Genomic DNA, 13,390 nt, shown 5'->3' with positions numbered 1-13,390 from the left:
CTGGCTGGGGAATTCTGGGAGTTGAAGTCCACCAGGCTTAAAGTCACCAAGGTTGGAGACCCCTGCCTTAACAGACATAATGTGCAGGAAAGAATAATAAGAATCCCCCAGGATGGAAGTTCGGACTGCAATTCAGATATAAAAATGCTTTGGATTACAGCCCTTTCAAGTATGGAAAACACATAATTCATTCCTCTGTCATTCCTTCAGTAAGTAACAGGCTTCCACACAGTGGCTATTTCCAAAACCATTGAGAAGAACATTACAAAGTTAAAAAGGAAAAATCATAACTTTGGAATTTACCAAATTATATTTAGTTGGAGGAATCCTTCCAAGCAGCAGAGTGTTTTGACAGCAATTGTGGTCAAAATGTGGATAAGTGTGTTTTTATTTACCAATTTGAAAAAGTCTGAATATATGGGATTTTATTCAAGGCATATTGATGACATTGGCAGACTTTAATAAATATGTAGTATATTACATATTTTAAAGGATGACATACAGAGTTGAAACATATACCATGTCTGTGATAGGTAATCCATGTTATTCAAAAAAAAATGGTTAATTGATGATTTATGCATAAGGCCTTTAGGTTGATTCACATTCCTAAATAAAATAATTATATAAAAATCCTGAAGTAAATTGTTATGTGCCATTTATAAAAAGGGAGGCATACAAGTCTTCCTTTGTTTTTAAACACCCATTCACATGTCCAACAGAATGACCTGGCTCACATCTTGTGGTAAATCTTGTGGTAAATCCATGCAGCATTCTAAGTCAGAAAATAATTATGACTTAGCACAATACGCGCGCTGTAAATGAATTGTCATTTAAAAGTGAGGAATGGCTTGTCCATTTATATATTGCAGTGTCTGGAGCAATTTGTAGAAAAATTGGAGGAGGAACTGAAACAAGTTTTTGATCTGCTTCTCAAAAATGTTCTATATCTTAAGCTGCATTGAATTAAAAATACATGAATTAAATGAATTAAAAATGCTCTGTTTGTTAAGTAGAATTACCTACTTTACCTGTCCTTCAGGTGGATGGAATGAAGTAATACTGTAAAATAATTGTTTGTTTGTTTATCATATTGCTGAACCACCTCCCTCCCTCAGAGATGGAGATTCTCAACTTGTTTTTCCACTACCATAAGTGCAGAGGAAATCTTTTTCAGTGCAAATGGACTGGGGAAATGATTAAACTTGATTTTGGAAAAGATTTGAAGGTGCCAGAGAAAGCTGTTCTGTACATATGGAATGGAAGACAAGAATCTTCAAGATCAGCATTCACTCACTAAAAAGATAGGAAGAAGATTTGGTGTGGAGACTAACTAATATAAAGATCAGGATTCCTTTATGTTCTTAGAGCTTAGATCTTCTTCTGAAGATGCTCTGCAATCAATGTACTTACATAACTTACACCCTGCTTGGAAATGTAGAGAGGGTGATAATTTAATTGTATCTAGCAGCAGCCTCATGTTGCTTTATAATTGTGTGAGAGACCATCAGAAAATCCCAGGCAATACGCTAGATTTCCAAAGAGGTTATGACATATCACTTTCATTTTGTTGCCAAGAAATTCATGTGATCATCATGTGAGTATTTCACAAGAAGAGTATTACACTCCTCTGCTCGCAATAGAATACCTTACAGCACCAGGCTTGAAATTTTGGGCTTGGACAACCTAGAACTATGCCGTCTATGGTTGGACTTAAGCTAGTACACAAAATTATCTGCTACAATGTCCTACAATGTCAATGACTACTTCAGCTTCAAATGCAACAATACAAGAGCACACAATAGATACAAACTCAATGTAAACCACTCCAAACTTGATTTCAGAAAGTACAACTTCAGCAGCAGAATGGTCAATGCCTGGAATGCATTACCTGACACTGTTGTTACATCCTTAAACCCCCACTCCTTTACCCTTAAGCTATCTACTATTGACCTCACCCCATTCCTAAGAGGTCTTTAAAGGGCGTGCATAAGTGCACAATTGTGCCTACTGTCCCTGTTCCATTGTCCCCATTTATTCATACCTATTTCCTGTATTCATACCCATGTTTATTCTTATACCTATTATCTTGTAAGCAATTGACAAATGAAATAAATAAACGAAATAAATAAATAAATAAAATCAGACTCCAGTTCAGTTCAAGATAATTTTATATTTTTATCTGTAGGCTATAAATGCTGATCACCCACCACAGACTTTCTTTTATTATCACCAATGCATTTTGTCATGCTTGCTGACCAGTAAGTGCTGGGATTACTGGGTTAAAATCAATATTGTTTCTGGCTATAGTATGCTGGAATTTGGGTCCATTTGGTGAGGGTGAGCAAACATTTGGTGTAGAAAACCTAAACAAAACATTTTGTTCTTCTTCACCAAATGTTTATTCACCCTCACCAAATGCACCCAAATTGCAGCATACTATAGCCAGAAACAATATACTTTTAACCCACTTACAAAATGTTGTGTTCTTCTTTTCAAGGAAAAAATAATCCAGTTGCTTTTTTTTTAAAGAACTTTTGAAACAACTAGGACCTGGATGACTAAGAATCTTCACAGACATTTGGTGAGGGAGACTTTTACAGAAACTATCTCAGGATGGCTTAGCCTCTTCTGCAAACCACCATTTTGTTTTCTCATTAAAAAACCAGTTTCAAATTGCTAGTTCTGAAATACAGTCTTTGCTGCCTGCTACATGAAGATCTACCTTCTCAATATAACTTCCTACAAACTAGAGGCGAATCTTATCTACAGTTACATTATAAACTGCAGTAAATGCAAGAAACAGACTTGTTGCTCTGTATAACATAAGATTTTATACTAAGTTTGAGGTCTAATAATTGAGGCCCATTGTGGGACCATGTACCCCAGCTGTCATAAATCATTTTCCAGGTACTCCAAGGGTATGTAAGTTGCTAAGAGCCTGTTGTCAGCTTTGAAAAGAAAGCCAGATTTCTTTTCCCTCCCTTCACTCATCAAAGGGACTTTTGCCAAAAGATGAATATGTTCAGGTGCGGAATGACATGGTTTCTCAAAGTTTGCCCAAACCCCATCATTTGTAATAACAATACTGCTGATTTTAGCAAGGCTGGTTTAGAATTGTAGGAAATCAATACAGTCTTTGACACATTTTTTTTTCTTGCAAAGTCTGTCTTCATAAATATCAATGAAGATTATGAGGCTATTTCTCATATAAGGTTCATAAATATGGTCCAACACCTTAGAAGAAGAATAAGTGTTGCCCTGCCATATAATTTCTTCAGAATAAAGGTGATATAGATGTCATAATAGGTTTTTCCAGAAATCAAATGATTAGATCTTATGGATGTTTTATTTTGTAAATATGTAAATATATAACCAAAAATATTATTAAAAAAGATTTGCACATTTATTGTGTACAGTACATATTTATTGTGTGGTGTATTACATGTATTACCTTTTCCACAAATAACATCAGAAATAAGGTAGCATCATTACATGTTGATTAGAAGATTCTAAAGCTGACACTTTACTCCTTGAGTCAATATTGATCTAATATCCTGGACAAGGAGAACATCTCTGTTGGAGATGCAGTGAAAGAAAGAGGCAGAAGAATGAGTAAAAAACTAAGGCTTTTAAAGGTTTTAGTGGGGAATAAAAATTTTCCTACCTTTTTTTAAAAGTGGGGATCACCATTATCAAATGCTGTAGCATAGTATTTTTTTTACAGACAGTTTTCGGTGTATTCTGCTAAAGCAATAATTGTGTTGACTATTTGTGGAATCTGTTTGCAAATTATACAATGTCCTTAACCTATAATAATTCTGTGATATTGTGACAGGACTCTAGTAATATTTTTTCTTTAAAAATAAATAAGTAAGAAAATGCTACAAACTTGTTTTGTTCCTGATCTTGCAGAAAAGAATAGAAGCCTCTTCACAGAAAATTATTTGGCAAAGTTGCAAATGTCTTGCCCAATGTTCAGCTTGGTTTCCTATCATCCTTGTTCTGTTGATTGAGTTCCTTAAGCTGTTTACATCTGTGACCAATTTCATTTATGAATCCAAAAGCCTTAATTGCAGTGGTTTCCAAAAAAACCCCATCCTGACTTAATATAACAAGCAGAACATAGCCTTCTGGTTTTTTCCCCCAAAGCCTTTCTATCTGTGAAGGCATTAAGAATGGCAGAAATCTATGACCAAATATCCTGTATAAACACAATAATCCACTCCAATTTCTGAATTTGCCAGTTGATTTATTTTGATATTGTGCTTATTACCTTAATTATATGTTAATATAAATGACAGCACATAAACTTCAGAATGCATAAATACTAGGGTCTATCTACTCTTAAGACTGTGACTTATACGAGGTAGGCACATGCTTTTCATATTAATATTTAGGTTTTATTGTAGATTCAGTCAAAGTAGTTTTAAAACAGATTCATCTCGTTTGATTCCAACAAAAGAATACATTGTTCAGGCAATAAATAATTATTTAAGTGACTTGGTGAGAGTTACAATTAAAGCCAAGACTTAAAGTTGCCCAATTTGTGATTAAGATATATTATGTTTTAACCAGGGGTGGGATTCAAATTTTGTAGCAATTGGTTCTGTGGGCGTGGCTTAGTTGGTGGGTGTGGCTTGGTGGTCATGTTATTGGCTGGGTGTGGCCCACTCAATATCACTCACATCGAGGCACAAGTGTGAAAAATGGTCATAAGTCACTTTTTTCAGTGCCATGTTAACTTTGAATGCTCAATCCACACAAGCAAAGTACCAGCAAAGGAGAGGAAAAACTCCAGAGAAGTTCCTGATACAGGAAGTCTAGTCCTGCCAAGAATGTAATAAGGGTTAACGGAGAGGCAGTTTCTGTAAGCAACACCAGAATGTTTCCTTCTTGCCATCCTTACAGGATTAGGCCAGTAATTTCTTCTAACAACCGGTTCTCCAAACTGCTTAGAATGTTAACAACCGGTTCTAGCGAATAGGTGCGAACTGGTAGAATCCCACCCCTGGTTTTAACTTGCAAACATTTCTAACCCATCACAATTTTTCTGATAGAACTGATTTGTGAATGTACCTATGTAATGGAAACAGCCATCTTACTTTCTCAGCATTTGTCTTCGTGTTTTCCTTTCAACAGTTATACACAAAAATTATCACATTAATATAAGCAGCAGTATAAGAATAAGCAGAAGTCTCAGAAAATTGACCATAAAGAGCTAAAATTTGGACTTCCCTCTTATATGGATTGCATTGGGAAAATGTTTATGGTTGGGAGATACCTTTTTCTTATACCCAACATAATTTACAAGTAATAATTTTATTTTAGGATTATATTTTTTCATTTTAGTAGGATGTTCTCCCCTATTTTATCTAGGTAAATTTCATCATATATGTTTTATTATTTCATTATATTTCTTTATAAGTAGCTCAACATACATTTAAAAATTCCTACTACTACTTTCCCCACAATGACAATCCTATCAGGTGGGCTGGGCTGACTGAGAATGACTGGATAAAAGTCATCCATCAGGTTTTCATGGCTAAGGCAGTACTACTACTCATAGTCTGGTTTCTAGTCTTAACCAAGAAAGCAAAGTGGCTTTCAAATTCATGCCTCGCTCTCTCTTTTTGCATTTATCAGATTAAACAGAACAAAGAGGAAAAAACAACAATAATAGAAAAAGAAAAGGAAGAAAAATGTTAAAATGATACAATATAAAATTTATATGTGTATGTGTAATTTTCAATACGTATGCACTTTCTCTCAGTCCTAGAATAGAGGCAATGGCAAACCATTTCTGAAAACCTTGCCTACAGAACAGCAAAGACTTGCCCAGGTAGTCATCCAGAATCAGACACAATTGTATAAAAGAAAAATAAAAGCTGTAAGTAACATGTTTATTAACTACAAGAACATCAGATCTTCAATTTGCTAAGAAGATTGGGGTCATCAATGTATCTTTCCAATGTTAAAGTGCTGAGGATGCTTTGTGTGATTTAAGAATATTAGGAGCAATCCTGTAACATACTTTTTGTATGTCAAGGAAGGGAGGGGGTAGCTTTTCAATAGAGAGTAACCCATGATATTATCCAGATGTATATAGACTATAACTAGAAAAAAACCAAAATAAAGTCCATTCTTCGAAGACAATGCCAAAAGCAATTTATGACATGGCCGAATTATCTGCTTGCTGTTCAGAGTTCTTTCAGAAGGGAAAAATTTCTCTTGGGCATCCCATCTGCATCTATACTTTGTGGAGTTATACATTGGAAAGCAACATCTAATATTAAGGGAAACATGCCCAACATCACAAATCATCGTAAGGAATTAGACTGAAATCCTATACAGCACATTTTAGTCTGAACTGAATTCTGGGATGCCTTCATGTAAGTAAACATGCTCAGGATTATGTGGCTAAAAGGCAGCAGTTTATGGCCACAGTAAACCATGATTTACTTGCGCACATTTTACTTGCCTGCTTAATCAAGATATGTGGTCTGTGCAAATGCTTATTTGAGGAAAAATATTGCATTGAAAGAATAGATTTAAGCTAGCTTTGTGTAATTTCTTTAAATCTATACACACACACACACACACACACACACACACACACACACATGTTTTCTTATGTTTTTGCGGGTATTTATATGTATAGTATTTAGGTTTCTTTGGGTATTTTCCCACGTCTTAATATTTGTGCTTTTATTATAGTGACATTTTGGCAGAATCTTATCTGCCATCCTCAGGCTTGTGTATTGGGTTCTTTTTAATCTTGTGTGTCAGGCTTAGCAGCCGTTTTTTAGCAATTTTTGTCAATCAAAAAATGGCTGCTAAGTCTGATACACAAGATTAAAGAAACAGCATACACAAGCCTGAGATGGCAGATAGATCTGCCAAAACATCGCTCTAATAAAGCACAAATATCAGATGTAAGGAAAATACCTGAAGAAAAAACCTAAATACCATATACATACATACATGTATATACATACATACATATTCTTAAGTTTTCACAGGGATTTATATGTATGGTATTCAGCTTTGTTTGGGTATTTTCCCACGTCATTATAGTTGTGCTTTTAAAGTTGTAGCAACGTTTCGGCAGAATCTCATCTGCCATCATCAGGCTTCTGTATTATGTTCGTCTGTGAGTCAGACTTTCACAGCCATTTCTGTTTTAAATTTGGTGCTAGCCTACTGCTGTGCCAGAATGAGTTTTGTACATGTGAAGCTGCTGCTTCAGCATGGGGCTGCAGCTGCTTTGTTAGGTATTTGGCTAGGTTTTGTAGTGGTGCTTCTCTGGAGCTGACTATGGGTCTGAGAGGTATGCCTTCTTTGTGTATTTTTGGGAGGCCGTATAGTTTGTGGCATCTGGAAGATTTTTCCCTTGGGATGATCGTCTGTTGGATCTCTTTGCTCATGTGGCTGATTATAATTTTCTTCTTGGTTATTTTTTCCAGATATGTGGTTGGGTCCGTGTTTATACCTACCAAAGCAGCTACAGCCCCATGCTGAAGCAGCAGCTTCACATGTACAAAACTCATACCACCTCTTGGAAATGATCAAAGATCTACACATGGAACAAAAAGATCTGCTTGTAAGTTTCGACGTGGTTTCACTATTCACTCAAGTCCCAATAAAAGAAATGCTAGAAATCATCAAAAATAAATACCAAACACCTCATGGAACTAGCAGAACACTGCTTAACCAACACATATTTCATATACAAAGGACAAAGATACAAGCAAATTGAAGGAGCCCCTATGGGATAACCACTGTCACCCGTCATTGCAAACCTGTTCATGGAAGAATTCGAATCCAGAGCCCTAGCCAATGCCACCCATAAACCCAAACTATGGTAAGATACATCGATGACACATTTGTGATTTGGCCCCATGGAAAAGAAAATAGAAACAATTTCCTAATACACCTAAACAGTACACAACCCAAAATCAAATTCACCATGGAAATGGAAACAAACAAACAACTACCATTCCTAGATGTACTAATCTACAAAAAAAGAGATGGCACACTAGGACACACCATATACCAGAAGAAAATACACACCAACCGCTACCTCAATGCCCAATCCCACCACCACCCAGCACAGATAAACTTTGTGGCCAAAACACTAATCGCCAGAACCAAACGCCTGGCAGACAAGACACACATAAAGACTGAACTATGCACCCTGACTAAAGTACTGACAGCCAATGGCTTCCACAAAAGCAAAATCACTGGCCTGATCCACAAAAACACACTGAGACATAATGGAGACTAGAAGATGAACAGATCTATGGAACAGCTGTCCTGCCCTACATAAGAGGTACTACAGACAAAATCAGTAAAATACTACACAGGCATCACATCAAGACTGCCTTCAAAACAGACAGAAAAATAGCAGCCATCCTAAGCAACTCCAAAGATAAAATTGACCTGGAAAACCAAGGCATATATGAAGTCTCCTGTGCATCATGCCCTGCCACATACATTGGACAGACCAATAGAAGAATAAGTACCTGCCTGGATGAACACAAAAATGCAGTAAAAAAGCTGGAACATACTTCCTCACTAGTCCAACACATGAAAGCCACAGGTCATAGCATCGACTTCAATGGCACCAAAACCCTAGCCACTATAGAAAATCCCAGCTACAGAATTATCAGAGAAGCCATAGAGATTGAAAAAAGACCTGAAAGCATGAATAGAAGAGATGTCTCCACCAGACTGTCAATTATTTGGAAGCCTGCAGTCACAAACAAAAAAAATCTCCACACCACAAGCCAGGCAAACACCTGGGCACAAACAGATCCCCCAATACCTCCAGCTCAAACACACCCCAACCAGGCACCCAGATGAAACCCAGCTTCCTAATAAATGATAGCCGTCCGTTTACTCAGAGCCAAGCCACACTAAAAGCCTCCAATATAGGAACACAATGTTGCCAGCCAATCAAGACAAAAAAAAAAAAAGCTACAAAACAGACAGAAGATATTAGAAACACCAATCAAGCAGAACACAGCAAACCCCAAGACCAATAAACACAGACCAAGACTCCCAACCAATCAGGATGAAGAAAAAAACATTCTGGCACAGCAGTAGGCTAGCACCAAATTTAAAACAGAAACGGCTGTGAAAGTCTGACTTACAGACGAACACAATACAGAAGCCCGATGATGGCAAATGAGATTCTGCCGAAACGTTGCTACAACTTTAAAAGCACAACTATAATGATGTGGGAAAATACCCAAACAAAGCTGAATACCATACATATAAATATCCGTGAAAACTTAAGAAAACATATATATATATGTTTTCTTAAGTTTTCGCGGGAACAAAGCTGAATACCATACATACATACATACATACATACATACATACATACATACATATATTTGTTTTCGTAGATTTTCACGGGTACAGGTATGTAGGTCTAGGTGTGCTTGGATCTTTTCCCGTGTAAGATTAAGAGTATGTTGGCGATGTTTCGGCAGGTCCCACTGCCATCCTCAGGCTGGTGCTTTGGCTTCGTGCCAGTGCAAGCAGTGTGTGATTGGAGCTGCCGTCTCTCTATAAATACTGGTGGTGGGGGGCTGGTGTGCTGGGCTGGTTGGCTGCTGCTGCCTCTTGATTGGTTGATGGAGTTGATGTTGGTATAATGGGCTGTGTGATGGCTTTGTGAGTTTTGTTGTGGAAATATCCTGGATCTTGTGCTGTAATCTCCTGGGTCGTTTGTTTTGTAGTGATCTTTTTTCCATTAGGCTCTCATGTTTTAATGGCTTGGGTAATGGGTTGTGTGATGGGCTTGAGAGTTTTTTTGTTGTGGTATCCTGGATCCTGTGTTGTAATCTCCTGGGTAGTTTGTGTTTTGATCTATTTTTCATTAGCCTCCTGTGTAGTAATGGCTTGGGCGATGGGTTGTGTGATGACCTTGTGAGACTTATTGCTGTGGTATGCTTGGTCTTGTGCTGTGATATACTGGGTCATTTGCTGTGTTGCAACTTCTTGAGTTCTTGTGGTGTAATTTCCTGAGTTTTCTGAGGTGATATCCTGAGCGGGTGGCTGTGATGTAGCATTCTGGGTTTTAGTCTGGCTTCAAGTTTGGGGTCTGGGTCTGTGTTCTTGGCATGTGTCAGCTTGTTTGGTTTTGGGGTCGGGGGTGTGACAGCTGGCGAGGCAGCTGTAGTCTGTTTTCTGGATGGTGGTTGTCCTTCGTTTATAGGATGGGCTTGGGCCTGGGTCTGATGAGGTGAATTGGTGGTGGTGTCCCATGTTGTTTTGGGTCTGGTGTTGGTTTTCGTGGCTGGGACTCGTTTGTTGGTGAGGGCTAGCTTCCAGATGTCTGGTAGGCGGGAGGTATCGTCCCGTCTATTCATGTTATGGGGGTGTTTCTCTATCTCGATGGCTTCCCTGATTATTCTCTTGCTGGAGTGTTCAGTGTTGGATATTAATTTGGTTCCTTTGAAATTAATTTCATGTCCTGTGGCTTTAAGGTGCTGGAAGAGGGAGGAAGTATTTTCTTCTCTTCTGACTGCATTTTTGTGTTCTGCGATGCGTGCATTTATTCTCCTGTTGGTTTGTCCAATGTATGTGGCTGGGCAATTGTTGCATGGTGTTTCATAAACTCCTTGATTTTCTAGCTGGATCTTGTCTTTGGGGTTTCTTAGGATGTTGGCTATTTTTTGGTCAGTGTCGAAGGCTGTCCTGATATTGTGTTTGTGGAGAATTTTGCTGATTTTGTCTGTGGTGCCTTTGATGTAGGGGAGGAGTGTGATACCGTTGTCTTGTTCTGTGTCTTGGTTTTTGGATTAGATTGGTGATAGTGTTTCTTTGGAATCCGTTGGAAATTAATACGTTAGCGAGGGTGTGTAGTTCTGTTCTCAGGTGGTCTTTGTCAGCTAGGTGTTTGGTTCTGGAGATGAGGGTCTTGGCTACGGAGTTGATCTGTGCAGGGTGGTGATGGGATTGTGCATTTAGGTAGCGGTTGATGTGTGTTTTTTTTCCGGTAGATGGTGTGTCATAGGGAGCCATTGGGTTTTTTGTAAATTAGGACGTCCAGGAAGGGAAGTTGGTTGTTGGTTTCTGTTTCCATGGTGAATTGTATTTTGGGGTGTAGGTTGTTAAGATGTGTGAGGAAGTTGTCCAGTTTTTCTTTCCTGTGTGGCCAAATTACGAAAGTGTCATCTACATATCTGAGCCAGAGTTTGGGTTTGTGTTTGGATTTGTCTAGAGCGTTGGTTTCAAAGTGTTCCATGTATAGGTTAGTGATGACGGGTGAGAGGGGTAATCCCATGGGTGCTCCTTCTATCTGTTTGTATCTTTGTCCATTGTGGATGAAGTATGTGTTGGTTAGGCAGTGGTTGGTCAGATCTAGGGTGTGTTTGGGGGGGTTGTATTTGTTTTGGATGGCTGTCAAGGCTTCTTTGATGGGTACTTGGGTGAAGAGGAATATGACATCGAAGCTCACGAGTAGGTTGCTGGGTTGTAGGTTTTGTTTCTTTATTGTTTCTATGAAGTGGAAGGAGTTTTGTATGTGTGAGGTGATGGATTCTGTGTAGGGCTGGAGTTGTTTGGCGAGAAATTTGGCAAGATTCTGTAGAGGTGAGCCTATGGAGCTGACTATGGGTCTGAGTGGTATTCCTTCTTTGTGTATCTTGGGGAGGCCATAGAGCTTAGGGCATCTGGATGATTTTTCTCTGGGGATGATTCTCTGCTGGATCTCTTCACTGATGGGAGACGCTTTTATTTTGGATTTGTTGGTTTTTTCTAGGTAGGTGGTGGGGTCAGTATTCAGAGGTTTGTAAGCGGGATCTTGGAGTAGATTGGATAGTTTGGAGTGGTAGTCCGATGTGTTCATTATGACTGTGGTGTTGCCTTTGTCTGCTGGGAGAATTACTATGTTGCTGTCTTTCCTCAGGTTGGTGAGTGCTTTTTGTTCTTCTCTGTGTAGGTTGCTTCTGGGTGGGTTGCTAGAGCAGAGGACGTTGGTGACTTCAAATCTGATTTTGTTGGCTGCATCTGGGTTGATTTTGGTTAGGCTAGCTTCAACTCCGCATATAATGTTTTCAGCGTTTGGGGGCGACTGCAAAGTTGAATCCTTTGGAAAGGACATTGGTTTCTGCTGTGGTGAGGGTTCTGTCTGATATGTTGTGTACTGTTTGTTTCATGTGTTGTTGTGGGGAAGGGTTGGGTTTCTGGTGTTTCTGTAGTCTGTGGAGTTTCCTGGTGTGTGTGTCTGTCTTGTGGGAGGTTTCTGTTTCGGCTCTCCAGAAGGCTAGTTGTTTGCCTTTGTCCCAGAGTGCTGGGTGGATTTTGTTGCTGAGTTTGAGATGGAGTGTGAGTAGGTCTCTGTTGGTTTGGTCTAGTAGGAATCTTTTCTTGTGGAGTTCGTTTCTGATTAGGGCTAATTCCATTCTTTTCAGGATCCTTTCAGTGGCTGAAGTTTTGGAATGGAATTTGAGTTGGAAGCATGTGGGGATCACATTTTTGTCTCTGCAATTGTGTAGGAATGTGAGATCACACGAGATGGTGGCTCTTCAGACTTCGAGTTTCTCGTAGGTCCTGGTTAGCCAGAAGGTTTCCTCCCCGTAGAGGTACAATATTTGTTTTCGTAGATTTTTCCTAAACTAGGAATGAATGGATGGCTATTTCAGTATTAGAATTTGTGTTATCTGGGTTCAGAAGAGCTCAAATTATTATACAATTATTTTATATTATAAAAAAATTAAATCCCTAACTATCCTATAAAATTGGCAAGAGTGAAAAAAAATAATTGATTTTAAAAATCAGGCAATTCAATGTTTCAGCTAGAATATAAGGAAACTGAATTTAAAAGTATAAAAATAAATGAGCAGTTTCCTTCATATTAAGAAGCTTACATGGACACCAAGCTCAAAGTCTGTTAATGTTTTTAAATGTAGTCCTTCTCTATTCTGTATTACACCAAACTCCCTATTTTTTCTTCCTGTTAATTCCAATTTATATTATCCTTTGCTGTAGTTGACTGGTACAATATGACAATTTTAGGCCATTCTAAAATAATACGATGCTTCACACATGATTGTATTCTAATAACACCTGCCGAGAGAATAATTAGTCCACCTTTTTTCTTTTTTAATAACAGGAATTGTAATTACAGATGGCTTTTTTTCATACCAGACATCCAATGATGCACGCTGGAAACAAGCCAAAGTGTCTGGAAAAACTGTGAGAAATTCAAGACAGACGTTTGAATGGAAGGAGCTTAACTTCTTTCCTTTCATCCCTTTAGCCAGCCTTGCACATTTGTTAAGCACCATGTTTATCTTGGTTTCCGAGAATTCTGACATTCAGATTGTTTCTACATGATTTTATGTTGGTTGATCGAAGCTCCATAAATTTATAAAGT

This window comes from Notechis scutatus, chromosome Z (assembly GCF_049901735.1).
Source record: "Notechis scutatus isolate UNSWTSFEM ecotype Mainland chromosome Z, rNotScu1.2, whole genome shotgun sequence".
Classification (NCBI taxonomy): domain Eukaryota; kingdom Metazoa; phylum Chordata; class Lepidosauria; order Squamata; family Elapidae; genus Notechis; species Notechis scutatus.
Note: the sequence above shows the minus strand (reverse complement) of the source record.